The sequence below is a fragment of the Hyperolius riggenbachi genome, chromosome 3, assembly GCF_040937935.1.
Source record: "Hyperolius riggenbachi isolate aHypRig1 chromosome 3, aHypRig1.pri, whole genome shotgun sequence".
Lineage (NCBI taxonomy): Eukaryota > Metazoa > Chordata > Amphibia > Anura > Hyperoliidae > Hyperolius > Hyperolius riggenbachi.
Genome location: NC_090648.1, coordinates 363598936 through 363626184, shown reverse-complemented (window position 1 = coordinate 363626184; position 27249 = coordinate 363598936). Strand labels below are relative to the sequence as shown.

Below are 27249 nucleotides of genomic sequence, written 5' to 3'. Positions count from 1 at the left end.
AGAAAAGGAAAAAAAAGTAAAGGGCAGAAATGACATCAGGATTTAGCCTAAACTGTGGGCAAAATACATACTTCCCACTAGGAACAGACTTCTCTTCATTCTCTCATTCAAACGTGGACAGTACAATACATGTGTTATGTAAGTAGATCAAGTATTTCTCTACTTATAAATGTGTTTTTTTCCCCTGGCATAGTATGGCTAATCCTACTGCTTTAAGCGGGGCATGAATGACCTCCCCACGACACTGTCCACTAGTTTGGGTGCTGATGTGCGTTGTTCAGCATAATATGGGTTTCCAAATGCAGGATCCCTAATTTGATCAACACTACTAATTATCAATCATTAATTATTAGACACAGATATACTTGTGCTCTTAAATATCCAGAGACCTTTAAGAGGCTACAATAGTCCTGATTCCTATTTGATCTATAATAATTCTAACATTTTGTGTTGCGCTTTTCTCCTGTCTGACTTGAAGTGCTTGAGAGTTGCGGCCATTAAAGATAGTCTGAAGCCAAAATAATTTCCTGTTGCCCACTTATGTTAAGCAATAAGACCATAGCTGATTCGCCGCAACAGCGTGGCAGAACGAGGTTTTATCCCCCAAAATCCAGGTTGTGGATTTTGCTGCCCGGGGGAGGCAGAGCTTTGCCTTGTAGCTCTGCCTCCAGTCCAATCAATCTCGCAGTTTGTGGGCCTCTAGCCTATCTCACAGTATTGGTTGAACATTATCACTCTTATGAATAAAAATCTTGTCTTTCTTATCAAACTTGAAATATATTTGGCTAATCATACTGGTGTGATAAGCCATTATATTGCTGAACTTTCGAGGATTCTTATAAAGACGAGTGTGGGTGGTTGAGGGCCTCTAGCCCATCTCACAGTAGAGGCAGAATAGAGAGTTCAAAGATGATGATTTATAGGTGTTGGCCATTGGGAAGGTGTGTTGCATGCATGTTTGGTGTGAAAGGGGGTTTAGGAAACTGCGTGGCAGGAATAGAGGAGTTACCTGATAGCATAAGCCGGATATATAATAAGGGGGTGGACTATGCTGCTGACACTTGCTTGCATCACATCACCATCTTTTTTTGCTGACAGCAATCGCATACTGGATTTCTAATGTGTCAGTGCAGATAGTGCACCTCATTGTGAGCCGGCTCTGGGTTCTTTTATAATATTAAATCAGCAAATGGCATTTTTTCTTGATTGAAGGCCACAGATGTTTACCACAGTTTTCATAAATTGGGATCATAACATAGAAGCACCACCCAAAACCTACAGAATACTGTAATTTAATGGATTCTGAATGATGTTAATCACAGCTGTCTAATTTGTCATGGGTAGCCCAGTGAATGTTCACTTCAATGCATAGCGTATACAAGGCCGGATTTATACTTTTTCTGCCCCTAGACCAAGTGTGTTGGGACTCTCCTTCCTTGTGCAGCAGCGCCCCTCCCATGAACAGCTTCCTTGGGCATTAGCTTCCCCTTTTTTCATTTGTTGCTCACCATTTGTAGCCTGTTTCACATGTACCAGCCTCTTTTTCATGTCCAGATGCCCCCTTGGGCTGCAGCCAATCAAGGACTGGGCCTTTGTAGCCTTTCCAGAAATCTTGCCCTAAGAGTACATAACAATCTACACAGAGGTGGAAAATGCCTATAGAGAAAAGTTCAATGCAAAATAATTTTACATTGCTATTTCCTGGCGCCAACGCAAACAAATGAACACTCAGCGTTGAAGTGTAGTATATGAAGGAAACTGCTTTACGGTTTGTTTGTTTTTACGCCATGTAACATATAATGATTATATTCTACAGTAAAGGCATTGGCCAGTGTACTACATTGTGTGTCACAGTGCATGCCTTTTAAGACTGAGTTTGTAACCACACAAGAGAACTATGCTATATAGTAGAAAGGTTCACATTAGTCATCTAATTGCAACTACATAGGTAAATAAATGACACTGAGTGCAGTGATCTTCAAATCATGTGCTTAATTGTAAATAGTACAAAGACAGCCTAACAAGTGTTGATGACTGAGAAATAATCTTATTTGAAAAATATATCCTCCTTTTCAATTTGATGACAGCAACACATTCCAAAAAGTTAGGACTAGGCATGTTTAGTGTTGTCACCTTTTACCCTATTAATACTCTGTAAAAGTTTGGGAACAGAGGAGACCAATTGCTGTACTTCCTAAAGTGAAATGCTGTTTTCATTCTATTGGAAAATGCTGTCTTCATTCTGTTATTGGAATTCAGCTTCATAATGTGAGAATCTGCTCAGCTGCCTGTGCAGACAGGCAGCGTTTTGACCACTGTTCACGTCTGCATTCTGCAGGTCTCTTTAAGAGAGACCTTCTGTCAGTTCTGCAGCTTGTGTTGCTGAGGAATTTGCATACATTAGTCATGCAAATCCCTTACCTGCCTTCTTTTGATGACTGGCACTATAAAAGCATTCTGCTCCCAGAATGCTTTGCTGGACATTTCCCTTCCATGGTCTGTTCCTGATGGACACTGCTGGAGTGTCAGCCGTTGCTATGTAGTATACACTCCTAGTGAGTGTCAGCCATGCTACTTCTCGTTGAAGATTAGTTTAGAGTTATTCGTGGGACTGCGCTAGGCAGATTCCCTAGTCTAGTTAGGATTGTATTATTTGTATTGCCTGTTCTGTCTGTCTGTGGGGTGCTAACCAGAGCAGCGGTTGCTACTGGTAGGCCCTTCTGTTCTGTTATTATCTTCTCTGGATCGCACTAGTCTCTTTGCGCTAGTGCTGTGGATCCTTCTGTTCTGTCTTCTGGGATCGCGCTAGCCACTTTTCGCTAGCGCTGGGGATCCTTCTGTTCTGTCTCCTGGGATCGCGCTAGCTACTTTTCGCTAGCGCTGGGGATCCTTCTGTCGCTTGTCCCTGTTTTCGTGTGTCTGTCTTGTCTGCTGCGCTTGCTGGAGGCTTGGTGAGGTAACCGTTAAGCAAGCGCTCGCGTCCTCTGTTTCATGTTTGTGTGTTAATGGTTAGTTAGGCGTGCTTGTCTCTATTGTGCTTATCACGTGGAGACCGCGCATAACCGCGTGCACTGTTGCGAATGAGTGCGGTGTTCGCGGTTAGCTAGCGTTTGTTATTTTCCGTATCTCCTTATTGTATTATTTGCTGTGCCTTTGCTACTCTCGTGCTCCGCCTTGCTGTAACCTTGTGTCACGTCTGGCGATCGCACCTCTCGCGATCGCGTTCCTGCTTCTTATCTGCTGTGGTGTGTGCACAGTCGCGGGTTGGTGACTAATTTTATGCACACACACACAATCTGTCTCTGTGCTCACTCTCAATCGCTTCTCTTGCGATTGCGTTTCTTCCCTTCGTACAATTCCTGTCTGGCGTGTGTGGTAGGGCAGAGGAGCTGTTCCTGTGCACTCCACAGCTCCACCTGCCGACAGGAATTTCCCTCTGCAGGTGCATAGCACCTAGCCTGGGTGTCCTCAATTATACGCTTGTGGAAGAAATCCGACGCGTCAGCGCACGTGTGGTGCGCTGACCACGGAGACGATTCCGCATTCGTTACACATAACAATTTGGGATCTCCTTTGTCGTATTAATTTTAAACTGGTGACAGGACTGTAATAGAAGCAGACTGGTTTAGCACCTGGGCTTTACTTGGAAGCCACAGTGCAGTGGCACAGCAATAGAGGATGCATAAATTGTAACTGCACTAGGGCCCCTGGACCAGAGAGGCTGACTAGGGACCCTCCTTCATCCATATTATTAGCTTTTCATTGGTGCTCTGCTGGTAATGAACACATCTATACGTGAATTGAATAGTGGTAATCCTTACCAAACTGTTAACATACTATGATTACAACTCTGACACTGCAGCTAGGTTTTAGGGCTCCATATCAATACGGTGGTTGCCCATGTAAAAGATGCACTGTGGCCAATGTAAAAGATGCACTGGGGCCCCAAGCTTCTTAGTTATGCCACTGCCATGATGATATCATACATACATACATACATACATACATACATACATACTGTCACAGGAGCCCTAGTGGCCGACCGCACTTAGCCTTCTAAACGGTGCCAGCGCACAGATCGTGCGAACTCTGGTCGCAGTCAATGCGCAGGAACCGTTAAGAATTAGCCGCAGACAACTCAGAAGGGAGCCTGTGAGACACGGGTAATTACAACGTCACCTACTGGTTCAGAGTAAACTGCCACCACCGCGGTTACCATGGGACCGTGGAGCCCACTAACTGACTGACTAGTCCTGCGAATAAAACGGTTAAACACACGGTATTCTGTCTAGCCAACAACAAACAAACAGTAGCGTATCTTCAGAGACCCGGGATCAGTTCTGTGTGTGTGCTGATAAGCAGGGTAGCGGACAGTGAATGACTTGGAGAAAGTCGTTTATTCACGCAATATAAATAATTAATATATACAGACAATTATTAAAATCACAATTATTAAGACAGTAATAGCCAGTATAAAAAATAAAAGAAGGGAGAAAAATAGGAAAGATGTCCTTTTTGTGGGAAAACACAGTTCTGGGTTTCAATTTGAGTTCAGAGTTCAGACCAGGTGGATGCCAGCATATCCTCAAGCTGGCATCTGATGAGTTCAAGATGTTTCAGTGTGGAGGACACTGAGTTTGGCTCCTCTGCCATTCTTATGCCCCTGATTCAGTAGGAGGGAGTGAGGGCGGGCCCACACCCCCCCTTAGAACATGAGATGAGTCCTCCCCTTGTCCTGGGGGCCAGAAATCATGCAGTAACCATATATGGGCTCTATCTCACAGAACCGTACAGGTCAGGGCAGATTTATTAATATTTTCAGGTCTGCCTCAATGTACCCAGCAGCCTGATACCAAACATGAGGGGTGAGACCCTTGTGGTATCAGCAGGGCAATTTCAAACTGCCTAACTGGCAGTCCTTACCTTAGAATGTTCTGAAACTTCCTCAGAACCAGCACCGGGGCTCATGCTACACTTCCCCCACGTTTGGCGAAGCTGCCATCTCAGGAACCCCAGAAATATGACAGATCTGGGAAGTTATAGATTATGCTATGAGACTCAGGTTTATTCAGTATGTGTTCTAGCTGCTAACAGCTGACTTCCCTTTGATCTTTACCAGTGAGCAAGGTGTCAAGACCTCCCGGAGATTTGTAGCCTGCCTGGCTGCACCTAGGCATCCTGATCACCCCTTGGTTAATTAACATCTACATGAGATCAGCTAGGTGTCACCTTATACCTGATGGATGGGCCATCAGCACAGCTTGAAGCCAGGGACTCTCTGGGCCCAGGCTCATTAGCATATCAAAAGAGCCATCCAGCCTTTAGGATGGTGCTCTCTCTGCTAAGAAAAGGACTTCAGCTCCCCCTACACACTCAACCCAGATTGTATCGATTTGAAGCGCAATCGATGCAGGGAATCGAGTGCGATCGCTTTTTCTTCACGGGCGGTTACAGGACGCGCCTGCGGCCCCGCAACCGTCCGTGACAGCCCTCCCTGGGGAGAAGGCAGATAGACATTCATCAGCAAGATGTGTGTCGTTGCCGCTAACCTGCGAGATCTGATCTAGTTCCCCGTTGGCGTTCTGGGGTCGGCTGCCCGCTGCGTGTCGGCCAACCTGGCTGACGGGTCTCGGGTTGCCAGTGCGGCGGGAAAACCTATTGGAGCCTGTGGCTCGGTTCCCCTGGACCGGGCGCGGTCTGCTACCCTCAGGGTTGACCCGACATGGACCATTCTGGACAGGGCGTTTGCGCCACTGCAGTCGGACGTGGTGTCTGCCGGGACTGCTGACAACGGGCAGTGGGTTGGTTAGGTCAACAGCCAGCCCACGCAGGGTTCCCCTGCTAAGTGGCTGTGGACCTAAGGGAACCCCGCGGGGATCCCTGGACCTTCCCAGCTCCTGACAGACGGCACATGCTCTGCAGTAGTTTGCTACATCCCTGTTCATCCGGGGCCAATAAAACTGTTTCCAAATACCAGCAAGTGTCTTGCGGACCCCTGAGTGCCCTGTCAGAGGATTACCATGTGCGGATTTCAGCACATGTCCCCTGAACGCACTCGGGACCACAAGCCATTTGGTATTCGCGTGGGATCTACCTGTAGGGGGCTGTACAGACTCACTGTACAGTCTCCCACCTTCCCAGTACACCTTGAAAGCGGCCCCGTCTGCGAGGGGCTCAGCGGCTTGCTGCCTGAGCACCTTCAGGCTTGGGTCACTTTGTAGTGCGGCTGAGAATACGGCGCTGTCAGTTTCAGCCTACTGGCTCATGTCACACGAGGCCAGCGGCTGAAAGGTCGCATCCCTGTGGTCAGAGGAGGGGGAGGAGGCCGGAACCCCCTCCACCTGTTCTGAGCTCGGGTTCTGAGCAGTGCAGCGGCGCGGTACTGCTAGCACAGGTACACTGTCAGAATGGCACAGACGGACATTACTCAAGTCATCATTGCATGCAGTAATGACATTGACAGGTATAGACATTTTTTCATTACAGACAGGTTGTACAGTAAACTCAGGTACAGTTACAGCATCATCACAACAGTCAGTCTGTACATCAAACTCAGGTGCCTTTGAAGCAGGCACTATTGAACCTGGTACCCTTGAACTGGGCACATTCAACCCACCTCCCCCTGGTGCTCCCCCAAGTGTATAAAGTACCTGGTGGTGGGTGGAGAGTCCGTCTCCTTCCGTGAGCGACAAGGCGGTCGTGGCAGGTTCATAGTAGGACACAAGCTTGCCCAAATCAGTCCCAAGCAACACAGGGACTGGGAGATCCTTCATAACCCCAACAACCCTTTCTTGGATTCCTAATCCCCAATCCAGCTTCACTGTCGCGTGGGCTATGTGAAAAAGGGTGCCCTCTACTCCAGTAAGGGCAAGGGATCGGCTGGAGCTGATGCTCTCCTTTGGCACAAGATGTGAGTGAACTAACGTGATGTCAGCTCCGGTGTCTCGAAATCCGGTGACAACTTTGCCGTTCACTCTAACAAGTTGCTGCTGGTCGGTTCGGTCGCGGATTTCCTTTCCGCGGGCAAACAGGACAAAATCTGATGATCCAGGCTGTGGTTCGCTGGTGGGCTGCCTCTGCTGTGGGTGAGGTGCAGGTGATGCAGATGATCCAGGTGCTGGTGGTGTCTGTCTCCGCTCCGGACAGTCGAATTTCATGTGTCCGGGCTGGCGGCAGTAGTGACAGGTGACCTCTCCAGGCGCTGCAGGCCTGGGTGCAGCAGCTGCGCTGGGTGGCCTCTGTGGCGGATGGCTCACAGGGGCAGGAGGGTCTGCCGAGGTATTGGGCTGACCTCCTCTCCAGCTGGATGGGACAGTTCTGCGGGTATCAGCCACCCGGGTAGTTGCAAAAGTCTCAGCAAGGTCTGCAGCGACAGTTGCTGAAGCCGGCCTGCGTTCTAGCACAAACTGGCGTACATCAGCAGGGCAAATGTTCAGAAATTGTTCCAGGACTATCAAGTCCTCCAGGACATCATAAGACCCTTTGGTGAGGCCTAGTGTCCACTGGCGGAGTGTGGTGAGCAAGCTGCTGGCCACATCTCGGTACGAATCAGAAGGCTTTTTCTGCCAGGCCCTGAACTTTTTCCGATAGGCTTCTGGCGTCAGCTGGTACTTAGTAATGATAGCGTCTTTTATAGCAGCATAATCATTATCCTTCTCCGCAGGCAATTCTGCGAAGGCATCAAGCGCTTTGTAGCGCAGCAAAGGTGTCAGATGTCTGGCCCACTGGTCTTGGGACAGACGATACTGACGGCATGCTTTTTCAAAAGACCGCAAAAACAAGTCAATGTCTGTGTCTTTTTCAATATTAGCAAATTTAAATTTTGCACTTACGGGTGGTGCAGCTCCTTCAGCAGGGAGGCTGGGCGGTGAACTCCGGCTGGCCTGTTGAACCTTTGCCATGTTGAGCTCATGCTGTCGTCTCTCCCGCGCCTCTGCAGATTGGCGCTCCCGTTCCTCTCGCTTTTGCTCCGCCATGTACTGCAGGTACTTGTCCAGGTCAGTCTCCATCAGCTTTTGTAATGCCTGCTGCATTACCGGGTCAGCAACCATGGACAGTCCAGTACTGGCCGTTTCCGGGCGAGTACTTTCAGAAACTCTGGGATTGGGGTCCACACTGACAGTCTCTGGCGTAACTGTTGCAGCAGGGCCCGCAGGATGCTCAACCTCCGTATGCGCAGAATCTTCAGTCTCTGGTTCCCCTTGACTTGGGTCAGATGGGCTGGTATCCACTTCAGCGGACACCCCCGGCTCCCGCAGTTGCTGGGTATCCCATTGAAACAATTCCGTTACCAGGTCCCGTTGTGTCTTGCGGCCGACATCAATGCCTCTCTCTTGGCAAAGATTTTGCAGGTCCGCCAGGCACATTTTCTTGTAGTTCTCGGACATTTCCATGCCAAATAAAATAAAACTTTTGGGGAGGGGTACTGGCTACACAGTCTCTCTGTATATATAAAAAATATATTGCCTTCCAGCTACACCAACGAATTAGTTCGTTTCTCGATAGCGCTAGCGCTATCGTAGATACTTTCAGCACAACACAGGTCTAGTGGCCGACCGCACTTAGCCTTCTAAACGGTGCCAGCGCACAGATCGTGCGAACTCTGGTCGCAGTCAATGCGCAGGAACCGTTAAGAATTAGCCGCAGACAACTCAGAAGGGAGCCTGTGAGACACGGGTAATTACAACGTCACCTACTGGTTCAGAGTAAACTGCCACCACCGCGGTTACCATGGGACCGTGGAGCCCATTAACTGACTAATCCTGCGAATAAAATGGTTAAACACACGATATTCTGTCTAGCCAACAACAAACAAACAAACAGTAGCGTATCTTCAGAGACCCGGGATCAGTTCTGTGTGTGTGCTGATAAGCAGGGTAGCGGACAGTGAATGACTTGGAGAAAGTCGTTTATTCACGCAATATAAATAATTAATATATACAGACAATTATTAAAATCACAATTATTAAGACAGTAATAGCCAGTATAAAAAATAAAAGAAGGGAGAAAAATACTTAGTTCCTGGAAAGATGTCCTTTTTGTGGGAAAACAGAGTTCTGGGTTTCAATTTGAGTTCAGAGTTCAGACCAGGTGGATGCCAGCATATCCTCAAGCTGGCATCTGATGAGTTCAAGATGTTTCAGTGTGGAGGACACTGAGTTTGGCTCCTCTGCCATTCTTATGCCCCTGATTCAGTAGGAGGGAGTGAGGGCGGGCCCACCCCCCCCCCTTAGAACATGAGATGAGTCCTCCCCTTGTCCTGGGGGCCAGAAATCATGCAGTAACCATATATGGGCTCTATCTCACAGAACCGTACAGGTCAGGGCAGATTTATTAATATTTTCAGGTCTGCCTCAATGTACCCAGCAGCCTGATACCAAACATGAGGGGTGAGACCCTTGTGGTATCAGCAGGGCAATTTCAAACTGCCTAACTGGCAGTCCTTACCTTAGAATGTTCTGAAACTTCCTCAGAACCAGCACCGGGGCTCATGCTACACTTCCCCCACGTTTGGCGAAGCTGCCATCTCAGGAACCCCAGAAATATGACAGATCTGGGAAGTTATAGATTATGCTATGAGACTCAGGTTTATTCAGTATGTGTTCTAGCTGCTAACAGCTGACTTCCCTTTGATCTTTACCAGTGAGCAAGGTGTCAAGACCTCCCGGAGATTTGTAGCCTGCCTGGCTGCACCTAGGCATCCTGATCACCCCTTGGTTAATTAACATCTACATGAGATCAGCTAGGTGTCACCTTATACCTGATGGATGGGCCATCAGCACAGCTTGAAGCCAGGGACTCTCTGGGCCCAGGCTCATTAGCATATCAAAAGAGCCATCCAGCCTTTAGGATGGTGCTCTCTCTGCTAAGAAAAGGACTTCAGCTCCCCCTACACACTCAACCCAGATTGTATCGATTTGAAGCGCAATCGATGCAGGGAATCGAGAGCGATCGCTTTTTCTTCACGGGCGGTTACAGGACGCGCCTGCGGCCCCGCAACCGTCCGTGACACATACATACAGGATCTTCTAAAAAAATTAGCATATTGTGATAAAGTTCATTATTTTCTGTAATGTACTGATAAACATTAGACTTTCATATATTTTAGATTCAAATACACACAACTGAAGTAGTTCAAGTCTTTTATTGTTTTAATATTGATGATTTTGGCATACAGCTCATGAAAACCCAAATTTCCTATCTCAAAAAATTAGCATATTTCATCCGACCAATAAAAGAATTCCCGACCAAGTATTGAGTGCATAACTGAACATAATTATTTGAAGGTTGACTTTTTTTGTTTTAAAAACACTTTTCTTTTATTGGTCGGATGAAATATGCTAATTTTTTGAGATAGGAATTGTGGGTTTTCATGAGCTGTATGCCAAAATCATCAATATTAAAACAATAAAAGGCTTGAACTACTTCAGTTGAGTGTAATGAATCGAAAATATATGAAAGTCTAATGTTTATCAGTACATTACAGAAAATAATGAACTTTATCACAATATGCTAATTTTTTGATTAGATCCTGTACATGAAACCATACATACATGCATAATCCATTGTCTTGCTGAAATAAGCAAGGGCCTCCCTGAAAAAAGTTCTTATCTGGATTGCAGTAAATGTTGCTAAAAATCTGTATATGAAGGTCAGCATTGAGAGTGCCTTCCCAGTGCAAGCGACCCATCCCAAGTGGTATCAATCATTAGGAAGGTAAGAACAGGTGGAGGAGAGTGCATGCCAATATTACACAACACACTTCTTAAATTTCAAAATAGAAAACGTTTAAACTTTATTAGTATAATATAATCACATTAAAAAGTTCCTAGTCCCTCAAGACCCATCTCCCCCTGCCCCCATGCAACCCACACTGACCCATCCCAAGTGCACTGATGCATGGATCATGGCTTTTAAATGGTTTACTGATAACCAGCTGGATGGTTTTTCTACTAGTCATCCAATGTGTCGAGGATTTCTAAAAATAAATTCAAAATATGAATTGTCACAGCAATGGACAGTTTTCTACGTTGCTTAAATCCACCTGAAATGAACTTGCGCTCAGAGAAGGTTGCGGTGCTTCTAAATGATGTTCATATACAGTTTCTTTTTTTCATGGTAGAGTTTTCACGTGCATTTGTGGATACAGCAATGTTCCGAATTCACAGACAATGATTTACAGATATATTGGAAAAGCCACGCAGTGATGTACAGTACGGAATTGTAATTTTTTTAATGCAATGTCCCCTAAGGGCCCAACGTTCCTGACCATCCAATATTGGCGTTTGGCCTTGTTTTTTCTGTAGAGATTTCTCTGGAATGTCTGTATTTTTTAAAGTATACCTTTATTTGTCTTGCTTGCTTTTGTTGGTATGGAAACAGAATGATCACGGGGAAAACCCTGCAAGCCTAGGTGGACTCAAATCAGAGGAACACACCCTTCCTATTTCCTTCTAGAAAGGTAAGCCAGATGAACGTCTTTGGATTTCTCTACTGTATCCAGGGTTCAGACATAAAGGAAAGAAATATGGAGCTTTCCATTTACAAGAAAGCAATGATTTACAGGACTTACAGAAACAGAATGCAATTATGTACAGAATTACAGGACTTAAATAGACAGAATGCAATTATGTACAGCATTCAGTATTCTTAAAAAAAATCCAATCCAAATAAAATTGACAAAATCCAGTTTTTTGGATCCTACATTCTGTTACAATCATACTAGAAGTTGCTATCACACTTCTTATGAGCTAAGACTGTACTGAACTGTAATATCATTTTGCCATATCTCTAATCTACTAGTATTCACTTTGTGTATGATACTCTTGCCCATTTGATCACCTTTAGGGGCCCATACACTGGTCAATTTCAGCCATTGATCGATCGATTCTATAGAATCTATCGATCGATCAATCAAAATTCGATTCTTTCAAATCAGCAAATCGATTGATTTGCAGCCGATTTTGATCGATTTCGATTGACTTGATCTATCTGACAGGATGGAAAATCTAGGTCGATCTGTTGCTGGCAGCAGATCGATGGCCCATAGAGTTGCATTGGATCTAATGGTGCAATTATGCATTTAGATCGGTTTTCAATAGATTTCATTATGAAATCTATTGAAAATCTGTTCCTGGTGTGTGGCACACAACAGATAGATTCCTGTCAGATTCGACTTGACAGGCAACTGACAGAAATCTATCTGATGGTCGAATCTGCTGCAAATCTATAAGTGTATGGCCACCTTTACTGAGCATGCTTAAACCCCAACAATAATGCCCTGCTTTAACTTTAATTCACCTGCTATTTTAAAACTAAGCTCAAAGGGAAACTCCAACCAAGAATTGAACTTTATCCCAATAAGTAGCTGATACCCCCTTTTACATGAGAAATCTATTCCTTTTCACAAACAGGCCATCAGGGGGCGCTGTATGACTGATATTGTGGTGAAACCCCTCCCACAAGAAACTCTTGAGTATGTACTCCTAGCAGTTTCCTGCCTGTGAACCTTGCTGCATTGTGGGAAATAGCGGTTTACAGCTGTTTCCAACTGCCAAAATGCATGTAGCAGCTACATCACCTGCCAACAGTAATAAATGTCAGAATGTAAATAAGGGATTTAAAAGCTTTTACAATGGGCAAAAACTGACTAAATCATTTATACATAATTATTGTAAAAATGAAGCACTTTTTTTATTACATTATTTTCGCAGGAGCTCCTCTTTAACTCCCTGCTGTAACATATTAACCCTAACATTACTCTAAAGGTGGCCATATACTTGTTAGATTAGCAGCAGATAGATCATCAGATAGATTTGTGATCTATCTGATGTTTTTAGGAACATTTTTTTACTAGGAACAGATTTCCAATAGAAGTATGAAATCTATTGAAAATCAATCTGATGGCATTTTTGTGCCATCAGATTTCCATTAGGTCCAATGCAAAATGATAAGCAGATATCGACCTAGATTTTCCAGTACATCAGATCGATTGGAAAATCGATTCGGCCGATCAATCGATTTCGATCGATCGGCCGCTAATTGGCTCAGTGTATGGGACCCTTAAGCCTAAACCACAGCACCAAAAATTCTACCTATACCTTGAACATGCCAACAATAGTGCCTAAAGGGAACCTGGAGTGAGAGGGATATGGAGAATGATATACTATATTTACAATATCTTATTACAGTGGCGTAGCTAAGGAGCTGTGGGCCCCGGTGCAAGTTTTACATGGTGCCCCCCAAGCACTCTATACATAACAATTGATACGGCGCACCAAAACCGGCCAATGGCAACTACAGTGTCAGAGGTGCAAGAAGGGGGGTGGGGAGCAGTGTGTTAATGGTTACTACTATTCAAAACATCTATAGAAGTGATTATTACCAGCATAGGACCAATAGAGAGCTAATAATGTGATAGAGGGTGGACCCTTAGGGGCCCCTCTGGCCCAAGGGCCCCGATGCGGTTGCTACCTCTGCACCCCCTATTGCTACGCCACTGTCTGGTTTTAAATAATACCAGTTACCTGGCAGTCCTGCTGATCCTCTGCCTCCAAAGCCTCAAACACACTTAACTTAAGTCGGCTGAGGTGGACCATAACGACTCTGTCAGCCGATAATCAAGTGTCTGTACAGCAGCCCCCAATCAATCAACTCACCTGAGCGACGGCCAACTTCATTGTTTACACTGCTTCCCCGCCCGACGTGCCACGCACAGGACTGTCCATTGTCTTTCGTACCCCCTCCCCCGCATAGCAACAGAACGCGTCGTCAGCTACATAGCTGACACACGTCTACTAGCCAGACCACTACTGCTGCTGCCCCCAGACGGATACACATCGCTGATAGCGAGTGTTTTAGAGGAGCCAGGCTCCCGAATTCCTATGTAGAATTTTTTGCAGCAACAAACAGATCTTTGCCTCAGAGCAAATATTGCCCTGACAAAGGGGCCCTACGCGGCTCCGAAACGTTGGCCTTATTTTCACATGAAACTAATAAAGATTGATTTTGGATGTGCCAGCTTTCCTCCTTGTTGAATACTAGCCAGACCAGCCCAGTGATGTTGCCCAAGAGGATTGGGTCCCGATACCCGACGGGCGATATAAGTCAAAGGCGTGTGCGCACTTTAATACTTTTATCCATAGACCCGGAACAAGCATGCAGATCAGATTTTTCTGACAAATCTGACAGGATTAGCTGTATGCCTGTTTGGAGGTGTGTGATTCAGACGCTACCGAAGCCAAAATAATCAGTAGGATGCCAAGCAACTGGTATTATTAAAAAATAAATAAATATGGCCGCCTCCATATACCTCTCACTACAGGCAGAAAATGTGTGTGTATCCATGTATATGTGTGTGTGTGTGTGTGTGTGTGTGTGTGTGTGTGTGTATGTATATATATATATATATATATATATGTATGTATGTATGTATGTATGTATGTGTATGTATATGTATATATATATATCAGCAGCTGCATAGGTGAGTCTCCAGCAGGAGTAGGTGCACCCAACAGAGGGTTTCCACCTCCCTCATATATGTGTGTGTAAATACTCTATGTATATCAACACAGTTGATTAGAAAATATAAATGTAATCCCAATGGGGGTTGTCATTAGGCTGAGTAGGGGGGTGTGTGTGTGTGTGTGTGTGTGTGTGTGTGTGTGTGTGTGTGTGTGTGTGTGTGTGTGTGTGTGTGTGTGTGTGTGTGTGTGTTGAAAACAATAATTTGTAAATCATGAGACCTAAGTTACATTTGCAATAGAGTATGAGCCATATCTACAGGAATGAGCATATTGTCATACTGATGGGTGGTTGAAGGACAGGCTAGGCATAACATAGAATTGAGGAACAACACTTTAGAGTGTATCTTCAGTAACAGAAGTGAGAGTGTCTCTCTGTCACCCAGCTGAAATCATATGGCACCATTATTAAAAGAAATATTTTTCAGTACATCCTGCAATTTTATTCTTGAGAACTGCAGTGACCATATAGGATCCTGTGCTGCCTGATCATTATTTCTGTATCAATGGTCTTTAAATGGAACAAGTCAGAGAAATGCTTTCAGATTTTCCTCTGATTGTGTTATCTGCTGTTTCTGTTCTCATCTCTTGTTAGTTAAGTTCCCCTGATGACGCAATATTGCGAAACTGGTCGGGAAGGAGACAGACTGCACCTTTCTTTCATATTACTGGCTGTTGGCCAGCACACACGCGTAACATTTTTATCAGGGTTCCCGTGCATTTTGTAATCTTTCTATTCTTTTTATTGAATAACTACCTTTTAAGTAAACAGTTACACTTAAGCGTGGCATTTTGTTTGTATTTTATGCTAATATCCTGATATTGGATTGGATCCAACAGTGGGATTGGAAAGCTTTTGGATTTCTTGCAGACCACTGCCTGGTTTCTGGATTGACGAACGCGAGTCATACAACCATTGGTTGTTGTCAGCTGGTAAGTCCCTTTTCAACTTTTGGGTGATGGTGATCACATGAATGCATAAAAGGCTCAAGTACCATCACGGTGAAGATTTAAGAGACTGTATTACATCCCCTTGAATTATGATGACCTGCACTGATATTTTTATTTGATAGTTACGTTTCATGATTACTTTCTAAACAAGGCTGAGTGCTCTGGTAATTTTGTAATAAGACTAAGGCTACACTGACAGTGGTGAGAAGGGAGGCCTGCACTGTAACCCTCCTGTGCACTCCACAGTCCTGCTCTAAGATTTAGAGGAGCTGTACTGAAAATAATGTAATTAATAGAATTGCTTTTATTTGTACAATGTTCATGTACAAATTATTTAGTTAGTATTTTCCCATTACAGTTGTTTTTTGCACCCCGATTTACATCCTTAAATTTATCACAGGTGACGACCAACAGATAGATCCCTCTCTGATCGAATCTGATTAGAGAAGGATCGTATGGCTGCCTTTACTGCAAACAGATTGTGAATCGATTTCAGCATGAAATCGATTCACCATCTGTGAAGCTGCCGCCGCCCCCGGATCAGGTAATGTATGTGGGGGGGGCACATACATTACCTGATCCGGCTGGCGAGAGTCCCCTTCTTCTCCGCGCTTGGCTCCAGGGCTCCAGCTTCACTTCCTGTCTGGGGAAGTTTAAACAGTAGAGGGTGCTCTACTGTTTAAACTTCCTGTCCGAACAGGAAGAAGTGAAGCCTGCCGGACTCGGAGCCCAGCGGAGAAGGAGCAGCGGGGACACGCGTCGGCGGAACAGGTAATGTATTGGCGCTGTATTGCGTTGGTCGTCGGGCATTCAAACGCCGCTATCGACGCACTCCCAACCCGCCGGCGATTGAGCGAAGTCTTCCGCACGGACAGGAATGACGGGAATCGACGGGAACGATTGATTTTGGTCGGAAATCGATTGTTCGGTCAATGTTTGCACAACGATTTCACAGCAGATTCGATCAGTGATCGAATCTGCTGTATATCGGCGGGAAAATCATTAGGTGTATGGGCCCCTTAATACTAAACTACATCTCTCACTATACCCACACCATGAACTCTCTAATAATGGTAAATTACAGTAATTAAAGAGAACCCGAGGCAGTGTGGGGGGGGGGGAGGGGACACAGAGGTATGGTCTCTGCCTCATTACCTGGTTCTGTAGCCCCCTCCCCCCTTCCCCACACACAGCTCTCTGCCTCATGAAATTAGCAACAATAATTGTCGCTGTTTTGGAGGGTAATGGGAGGAGAGAGATTCCCTGCTCAAAATGCCCACTAGGGGCATTCCTGCAGGCTCTCCCAAACTGCCAATGGGCAGCTGTCTCTCCCTGGCCACGCCCCCTGCCACCCCCCCCCCCCCCCCCACCTCCCTGCACGCGTTGGGAGAGAATCTCTGTCTCTTTCCAGCATAGTGACCCCAGAGATCACAAACATGAAAGTGGGCCCTAACAGGCCAATGGATCGGGGTAGAGCGGTGGGGATGGTGGCTACCTGATCCGCCCAGCCCCCACGGATCACGTACTCTAGTTGTTTCTTCTTTTTAATTGTATAACCCCACCTCGGCTCTCTTTAAAAAAACAATGAAGACAAATAGGATATGGAGGCTGACACATTAAGTCCTCTTGCACACTGCAAGTGATTCCTATTCAGATTCCGCTTTTTAATCAGTTTTTACATCCGATTCAGATTCCGATTTGCAGTGTGCAGGGAGCAAACTGCGAATCGGAATCGGATGTAAAAACTGATTAAGCGGAATCTGAATCGGAATCACTTGCAGTGTGCAAGAGGCCTTACTTTAACTTCCTCTCTGCTCTAAAATATACACAACAGCATAATAACCTTTCAATAAAAACATTTCTGTGTTACAGCTGATACAATCAATCTGCAGTATGTCTGCTTCCTGCTTTCATGGAAGTAGACATATTGTTAACATTGTGAGCTTTTGAATGAGCTTATCTGCTGTGGCAGTCAGGTGACACTGGGACAGATCAAATTACAACTTGTAATTAGACACAAATGAGGGGGGATTAGACAGGCTAAACTCTCTAAATACATACACATAGCTTCCAACTGTCCCTCTTTTGGAGGGACTCTACCTCTTTGGGAACCTTGTCCCTCTATCCCTCTTTCTTCCTCATTTCTACCTCTTTCAGGGCTGATGTACAAATCTGTGTAAGTATATGTATTTATTTTCTGAAAAAATGTGTTTAACTGACTCTAAACTTTATTCCTATTATTTAAATGTATATATTTCTTGTTTTCAAATGTTAATATGAAGGATAATGAACCAGGATAGAAAGGATCAGTGTGGTTTTAATTATAAAACACGGGTTCAGGTCCATTTTAAACAATACTAGTTGCCTGATTGTACTGTATATGGTGGCCACACATTTCCAATGAATAGTGTTAATTTAAATAAAACAAAATAAAAGGAGTGCATGTATTCAAAACCAAACTGACAGATGAAGAATAGTTGATTAATCGCAACTCTTTAAAAGCAATGCAATTGCTTTAGCGAATGGGGAGAGACAGAAAATTCAGATATGAACGAATCAAACACATCACTTTAACATTCAAATGTTCTATTAGTCATAGTTTTAAAATGAACAGTTTAAGGACATAGCATTATAATGTACACAGCCAGCATATTATACAACTACACAGTGATTTTTAATGACACAGTCAGACAGAAAGAAGACAGGATTCCCAGGACTTTAACTCACCGGTGCTTATCTAGATGAATGATGTAAAAAAATCACCTGCGTTTCAGATACTCTGATGAATTCTCCTAAGAACACGGCACAAGTGAGGAACACAGGACAAACAAGATCATTTAGCTGGTAAAGCAGCTCTGAACAGGAAGTAAAACTGTGGCTTCAGGAGTTAAGATTAGATACGTTCCTCTTTGATTATGGTATGTAAACAATGTGGTCATCTTGTGGTTGTTATGCTATAGCAGATCGCAGTGTATTTTACCGAAGCTTTGAACACTAAATAAAAGTAATTTAAAATGTCTTAAGCCCCATCTATACGATCCGATTCTTTGTGCGATTTGATTACGATTCTATTTACAATCCGATTAAATCCGACATGTCCGATCGGGATTCAATTCAATTCAATTTGCCATTGTTTTGCAATGGCAAATCGAATTGAATCAAATCAAATCCCGATCGGATATGTCGGATTTAATAGAATCGTAATCAATTTGCACAAAGAATCGTATCGTGTAGATTGGGCTTTAGGCAGCCATACACTGGTCGATTGCCACCAGATCGACCAGCAGATAGATCCCTCTGTGATCGAATCTGATCAAAGAGGGATCTATTGGCTGTCTACACTGCAAAGATTTTGAATCAATTTCACTATGAAATCGATTCACAATCTGTGGAGCTGCCGCTGCCGCCGCCCCCAGCATACATTACCTGATCCGGCCGACTCGAGTTCCCCGGTCTCCGCTGTCTCTTCTCCGCTCCAGGCTCCAGCTTTACTTTACTTCCTGTCGGGGGAAGTTTAAACAGTAGAGGGCGCTCTACTGTTTAAACTTCCACCCGATAGCAAGTAAGTGAATCCAGCCGGAGCCCAGCGCGGAGAAGGGACAGTGGGGACACCCGCCGGCGGAAAAGGTAATGTATTGCCGCTAGCGTCGGTCATCGGACATTCGAACGCCGCTATCGACGCACTCCTGACCCGCCGGCGATCGGGCGAAATTTTCAGTGCAGACAGATCGACGGGATCGATTTTGGACGGAGATCGATCGGTCAGTGTTTGCGCTTCGATTTCACAGCAGATTCGATCACAGTGATCGAATCTGCTGTCTATATGCGGGAAATCGAGTAAGTGTATGGGCACTTTTAAGCTAATGGGAATCGATAACTAAATAAAAAAGTCAGATACTCACCTAAGGAGAGGGAAGGCTCGGGCCCTAATAAGCCTTGCCTTTCCTCTCCTGGTACCCTCGGTGCTGCGCTGGCTCCCCCGCTCAAATCCCCCGCCGCGGGGACTTCGGAAGTCTTTGGGAGCCGAGTCCTCCCGAAGACAGGCGGCTCCATACTGCACACGTGCGAGTGCGTCATAGAGGGCGCTTACATGTGTAGTGCAGTGTAAAGCGGCCCTTCTGCGGGAGCACTCGGGCTCCTGAAGCATTTCCGAAGCCTCCCTTCGGCGGGGAAACAGTGGGTATTTGACCAGCGGGGAAGGGGGGGGGGGGGGGGATTGGTCCAGCGCAACAGCGGAGATCGGGAGAGGAGAGGGAATGCTCTATGGGACTCAGAGCCTCCCTTTCCTTAGGTTAGTATCTGACTTTTTCATTTAAATTTCTGTTCCCATTCACTTTAAGGCATCTTTTCCACGAACTGTTTACAGGCAGTGAAATGCCTCTCAAACTTGCACAACTGCTTGCTGCTGCCTGGTAACTGCTTGCTGCTGCCAGGTAACTGCTTGCTGCTGCCAGGTAACTGCTCACTGCTGTCTGGCAACTGCTTGCTGAGCACGCAGCTCAACAGTTCGTGAATAAGAGGCCTAAGTGTTTGGGCACCTTTTCGAATGACAGATACCACCCTATATTATAAGTACTTTGGTATCACACAATCAATTAGGAATGATCACAGGTATGCAAATGATTCTGAGTTGATGCAAATGTATGCAAATTCTTATGCAAATACATGCAGCTGGACCAATCAATTTAAACCTGAAATTTGCATAATTTCAGAACAATTCACATTTCATTGATCATCCCTAAGGCCTCTTTTCCACGAACTGTTGATAGGCAGTGAAATGCCTATCAAACTCTCACAACTGCTGACTGCTGCTTGGTAACTGTTTGTTGCTGCCTGGTAACTGCTGACTGCTGCCTGGTAACTGCTTGCTGAGCGCACACAGTTCAACAGTTCGTGGAAAAGAGGCATAACAGTCATATGGAAACCATGATGAGAAAGACAGCAATCTCACACCTGAACTGGCACCCCAATTATCATAAACATAATGGCAGAACAAAAGAAGGCTGTGGTCTGTTAAGTGCTAATTAAGGAAATATCAATTTATTGTATTTCTTTGTTGCAGATTGTATTTCTTTGTTGCAGTCTCATCTGCTCTGGATTTCCTAGACATTGTTCATTAAAGGGACCCTGAGCAGACGTTTAAAATAAAAATCTACACTTACCTGGGGCTTCCTCTAGCCCCCGTAGTCCGCAAGGTCCCTCTGTGTCCTCTGGGTTCCCTCTGTGGTCCTGCTGGCGGCACCGTTAAGGCTCGTACACACGTCGGGCGGATCGCTCAGAAATGGCCGTATCAGTCCACCTGCTGAAAACCCGCCCAGCTGGAGGTGATGACGGACCCGTCGTTGCCTTTCATCAGACGTGTGTACGAGCCTTTAGCCTAGGAACTTTGCCAATGTACACCGATCAGTGTACGAACAGGCTGCAAAGAGAACGCACGCCGCAGGGATTGTGTTGAAATACATATATCAACACCCCTGAGGCTAAAATATAGTCTCAAAGGGCATATATATATATATATATATATATATATATATATATATATATATATATATATATATATATATATATACTGTACTGAATCCAGTAACAGGTTAAAGAGAACCTTAACTGAGAGAAATATGGATGTTTCCTTTTAAAAAATATCAGTTGCTTGTCAGTCCTGCTGATCTCATTGACCAAAGTAGTGGCTGAATCGCACACCTGAAACAAGCATGCAGCTAATCCAGTCTGACTTCAGTCAGAGCACCTGATCTGCATGCTTGTTGAGGGGCCGTGGCTAAAAGTATTAGAGACACAGGATCAGCAGGAGAGGCAGGCAACTGGTATTATTTTAAGAGGAAAAATCCATATCCTTCTCAGTTTAGGTTCCCTTTAGGCTTCTTTCACACAGGGACGTTACAGGCGCACGTTAGTGCAGCCTATAACACTCCCCCAACGCACAGCAATGTAACACAAGTGGGCTGTTCACACTGCCCACGTTGCGTTACATTGTAACGCAGCAAAGTGCTGCATGCTGTGCGTTCTACGCGGCTAAGCCGCGTTAGACTGTTTGCACATGCTCAGTCATGTTGGGGAGGAGGGGAGAGTGGCCGGGCACATGGCTAATTAATATTCACTGCACTCAGTGACGTGCAGTGTTTACTTCCTGGAGCGGCCACTCTGTGCGGCGATTGGCTGGGCGGGACCACATGATGCCGCATGCGTCCAGGAGTACGCATCACGGACGCCAGAGTGAGCTGTACAACGCGGCTCACTCCGACTTCCACACCAGAGAGCACCAGGCGTTGCGTTAGGGGCACGTTATGTGCCCTATAACGACCCCTAAACGCAACATCCTGGTGTGTAACTAGCCTTAAAGCAGAACTTTGTAGTGTCATGTTTTTTTTAGCTTGAGGATGGTTGCTGCATTCCTTTTTGTATGCAGGTTTTAAAAAATAGGTAAGTTTCTGTCAAGTGCAAGACCAGACATTTTCCAGGTTGTAGAGGAGACAGATTATTCCAATACATTAGCACATTGACCTGACAGCATTGTATAACTGTGGATATATCACCCAGTATGCCAAACTGAACCTGTGATTATGTTCAGCTGGAGTTCGCTTACTTGCATGTTCCGAATTCGTACACCAATACTACCAAATTGCCAGTGATCAGGGGCGTAGCAATAGGGGTTGCAGAGGTTGCGACCGCAACGGAGCCCTTGGGGCAGAGGGGCCCCGAAGGGCCCTCCCTCAACTACAGTATAAGCTCTCTATTGGTCCTGTGGTCATAATAATCACTTCTATAGATACTTTGAATAGTAGTAATCTTTAAACTGTTCCCCATTCCCTTCTTGCACCTCTGACACTGTGGTTGTCCTTGGCAGGTTTTGGTGCACCGTATCAATTATGTATAGAGTGCTTGGGGGGGGCCCCATTTTAAACTTTGCATCGGGGCCCACAGCTCCTTAGCTACGCCACTGCCAGCGATGCCCCAGTCCTGAACATATAGGCAGAAAAATTGTTCCCCTGGCTGTATGTCTTCTATAGGTATGTGAGTCAAACACCCCTGAATCCAACATTTCAGCATGACCACCAGGTATTTGGCATTTAAAAAAAATGAAAAATGAAATAAATAAGACAGCGTTCATATTAATTTTACTACATATTTCCTATAACGTAAGAAGCCAGCTATTTAGGTAATTAGAGCAACTAATTCTGCTAAGTTCTTTTCCCATCCAGAGCTACATTATTCTCCTGTACATCATTGAATTTTTAAATAGGCCTTCCCATTCCTGGATGCCATCATCATTTAGATGACGATTTTTTACGGAATCTTTGAGGAGTACATTACTATACTGCTGCATTCAGTACTGCAGTGCATATTGATCTCTTGGAGTTGTATTTTCTCTATAGAAAGCATAACCTGGCCATTATTTGCCTTTGTAATAAAGATATGCACAATTATAATTATCATGCATTTACAAAGCACAGATATTTTCTGCAGCAGTTGAAAAAATCCATTGAATACCGGTAATCCATGTCTCTAAATGTCCTCCAAATGACCTCAAAATCTAGTATCCCTACCCTAATCTACAGCCAATTTTGGGGGTGGTATGTGTTTCTTCTAGAGCTTGGTTCTTCTACCAGAGGCCTGGGAGCCTGAGAACTCTGCACAGTATGTTAGCTGTTCAAGTGCTGCACTTTTCTGGACAGAAACGTCTGGGATGTGATGGAGCCACTCCTCCAACCTAAGAGTCAGGAGTATTTTTGACCACTACTGGGACAACTTTGGCCTTTGTTTTCCACATCCTGGACCTCTCTGGTTCCTCTATTAGCCAATGGTACGTCTCCATCTTCTCACACTCCTTCCTGATGCTGCTGTCACTTGGCACCAAGCAATATGTCCTGAGATGTTCTGGCCAATTAACCACCTTGTGTGTGTAAAGGGACCAGTACTGGTGATATAGTTAACCATACCTAGGGAAAGCAACATCAGGATCAGGTATGAGTCTAAGTTGGAGAAATACCAGAAACTAAATGAGGAATTAAGGAAGATTTGGAAAATAGGTAGAAGCGATAGAGTGATAGGAACGCCTAGGCTGGTTTCACACCAGAAACCAGCGTCAGTGATGTGGTGCTTTGCACTTAATGCACCTTCAAAAACAGGGATTCAGAGAACACGCTGTGTTCCCTGTCTGGCTGCCGGCCAAGCAAGAAGTGTCGCACTTGCCGTCACTTCTTGCTTTGGGTATGCGGAAGTGCATTAAAGCGTATTGTTAAAATACGATTCAGTGCATGCGCGCCACAAAATTTTTTTTTCATCGTCATAGACCAACAGGACTTCTGGGCCAACACAGATCGCCGCAACTTGATGCTTCGCGCCAGCAATAACGTAGTTTTGGACCTGTGTCGGGGATGCGGAGAAAACGTCACTTCCGTCGCGTCGTGCCGTAACGTCTCAGTATGGAAGTCTCCATAGACTTTCATTGCTTGGCGGTGAAGACAAGAGAAGACAAATAACATTTATATTGCGCTTTTCTCCTGGCGGACTCAAAACGCACCGCCTCGGTGTGAAAGGGCCCTCAAGTTGGTGACTCCTAAGCTGGAGGAGTGTCTTCAACAGGTCCTAGGAATCACATCACAAATCTTTATCCAGAAAAATATGCCTAGTATGCACATCATGTCCTGGCAAAGATGTGAACCAGGGGCCTTGATACTGCTAGGTGAGAGTGCTGGCCATGTAGCTTTATATTTGAGTGCTGTTGTGCTTAGAAACTCTTTTTTTCTAAGTATTCTTCAGATGTTTGAGTGTGTGTATATATGCTGTATACCTTTTTTTTTAAAAGGGAAAATTGTATTGATTTTATGCTGTATATCTTTAGATCTTTAGTTACATACATGAGAATGTATATTCCAGCAGTAGACAGCCATGTCGGGATAACAGAACAGAGTTGTTTTCCAATACAGAACTTTTTCAGAGTAAAATTTTCCCTTTGAAATTGTATGCTTCAAAAATCCAATGAAAGCTGTAGAGCGCTTAGAATAAACTGCAGTGTAAATGTGTCACAATGGAGCTCTATTACATAATGCAATATACTTTCATCATTGATTCTAGACTTATTTTAAGATAAAACCTCTCCCAATGTTTACAGTAAAACTACAGCCAACTACCCTGAGCACTGTTCTCGGTAGTTTCTCAGTTGTTTACACTGGTCTCCATGGAGATGATATGGCGCACAGGACAATAGCCTAAACCTGGGAGGGTTAAGTCTTTAGAAGCAGCCAGAACACATAAGACACACATCTTCCTAATGCTGGATACACACGTTGCGATTTCCTGCTCGATCTGCGGGATCAATTGATTATTTCTGACATGTTCGATTCGGTTTCGTTTGATACAGCCGTCGATTTTGCATGATAAGTATGCAAAATTGACGGTTGCATCCAACGAAACCGAATCGAACATGTTGGAAATAATCAAATCGATCCTGCGGATCGAGCGGCAAATTGCAACGTGTGTACCCAGCATAAAGCTATGTACTCACCACCCGACGGGTTGAGTGACGTCCTCTTGACAGCGGTCATTAAGCGACGCCTCTTCCTGCCACGATGTCACGCGACAACACGATTGGCGCGAACGGAAAGCGATCTTAACGATCTAATCCGCCGTGTCCGAAGTAAGGGACAATTAACAAATTATGCATGACTGCTTAATTTCTAAGGTACTCAAATATTTATCTTATTCTGCCTAGCCTCCCTACTTTGCGGCCTCTGTAGCCTCCACTCACAGCTCTGACTGGTTCTAGTCGGAGCAGGGCATATCAGCTGTTCACTCCGGTGTGCCTACATAGATCACACACCCACACACCTGTGCAGAGCAGCCATGGTCTGAGAGCGGTGTGGGAGTGCACACAAAGAGGGCATGCGGAGTGGACAGAATGGAAGCTACAGCAGCAGTACTGAGAAGATTCTTGCACAATAAGTGGGTCAGCAAGTGTCTGAGGACCTCGGAGATGCATACATTTTTACTATTTCTTGCTCATTTTAACACATGCTAAGACTTAGGCTACTTTCCCACCAAGACGTTGCGTTTTAGGGGACGTTATGGTCGCATAAAGTGCCCCTAACGCAACGCATGGTGGTGTTGAAGTTGGACGTCAGATTGAGCTGCGTTATGCAGCTCTCAAAGCATCCGCTCCAGGTTAGTGATAGGAAGTCCGGATCTTTTTAAGGATTCGGATCATTTGAATCGGATCATTGAAAAGATCCGGATCTTTGAACCGAATCATTTGAATCATTTTACTAGGGAAGCAGACTGGGTGAAATGACTAGCAGGACAGGACTTTCCCTGCACTGTACATTCTGTATGTTCCTGTTTCTTCCAGACAGACATCCACTGTGAACCGAAACTTTCATTGTGATGGACCGGATGATTTGACTCACAAAAAAGATCCGGATCAAATGAATGATTCGTTCATGATCCAGACAACACTACAGTCCCACCACAGTGCAGTGAATATTAATTAGCCATGTGGCTGGCCGCTGAGGAGGAGGGGAGACCTCCTCCTCCAACATTACTGAGCATGTGCAAACAATCTAACGTGGCTTAGCCCAGTATAACGTACAGCATGCAGCACTTTGTTTAAAACGTGCTGCCTTACTATGTAACACAACGACGTGTGCACTGTGAACAGCACATTGATTTTACAGTGCTGTGTGTTAGGCTGCGTTACTGGCTGCTGTAACGTGGGACTTTAAAGTCCCACTGTGAAACCAGCCTCAAAAGTCTTGCAGAGTTACATGTGTTGTTATTATTATTATTTTTTTCACTTTGTCCAGTCCCCTCTGTGTGCATGGGACCCTTATCAGAGAACTGCAGGAATAGCTTACAGAGTGATAAGATGAATCTCCATTTTTGCATCATCATGAACTTCCCTGATGCGTTGTAGTTGTTATATGTCTCCAAAGAGCATTATAACTCTACATCATTAGAGAATCTATTAGGTTTTTTTTTTTTATCATGCGAGGTAGGCACAGGCTATACAATGTTTTTAAAACATTAGTTTTGCTATCAACATCAAATATAACACAAACATATTAAAACACTCCCAGGTAAACTGCAAAGCTTTTACTATGCAACATTTCGGTGTAGTTTCTAAAATATCTGACAGAGATACAGCTAACGAGCTACGGGCCCCAGTGTGAGTTTTACATTGGGCCCCTTCAAGCACTTTATACAAACAAATGATATATTGCACCAAAACCTGGCAGGGACAGCTGCAGTGTCAGAGGTGTGTAAGCAGGGAACAGTTTGTTAATGATTATCACAATTCAAAGCATAGATACAGTTGATTGCTACCAGCGTAACATCTGTGTAAAGCTAATACAGCAGTTGAAGGAGGGCTTGTGGCAGGCCCCTCTTGTCCAGGGACCACGGTTTCGTCGCTACCTCTGCATTTCCTACTGCTATGCCACTGAAGTCAATATCTCGGCTTGTCTTAGAAAGTCTGAAGTGAACTGGAAACCAAGTCCTCTAAGCCCATACCAGCTCAGGTGTCTAGAAAATGCTGCCCGGCTGGTTGTGTCAGTGTTGTAGAATGAGGAAGATAGCTATACTGTAAAGTGCAGGTGGTCTGAGAAATCATCACAACTCCATACCAGTGTTTATATGACCATGGCTGCTAACAGGAGAACCAACCACCAGAGAAGCCGATCAAGACGAATGTGAGTAAAGACCTTTTACTTGTAATGCTGTATTCTGCTGTAAAATGTACAAAGAAAGATACATCCTCCTGATT

The 27249-nt window shown here is 44.9% G+C and overlaps 1 long non-coding RNA gene across 1 annotated transcript in view; it reads left to right on the top strand.

The window, feature by feature from the left end:
- LOC137561564 (uncharacterized) overlaps window positions 1–18359 on the top strand; it is a 58622-nt gene extending 40263 nt beyond the window's left edge. Inside the window, exons 2-4 of the long non-coding RNA XR_011030049.1 lie at window positions 11383–11461; window positions 15363–15455; window positions 18248–18359. This is a non-coding gene — a long non-coding RNA (uncharacterized lncRNA). The remainder of the gene's footprint in view (window positions 1–11382; window positions 11462–15362; window positions 15456–18247) is intronic.
- The last annotated feature ends 8890 nt before the right edge of the window (window positions 18360–27249 follow it).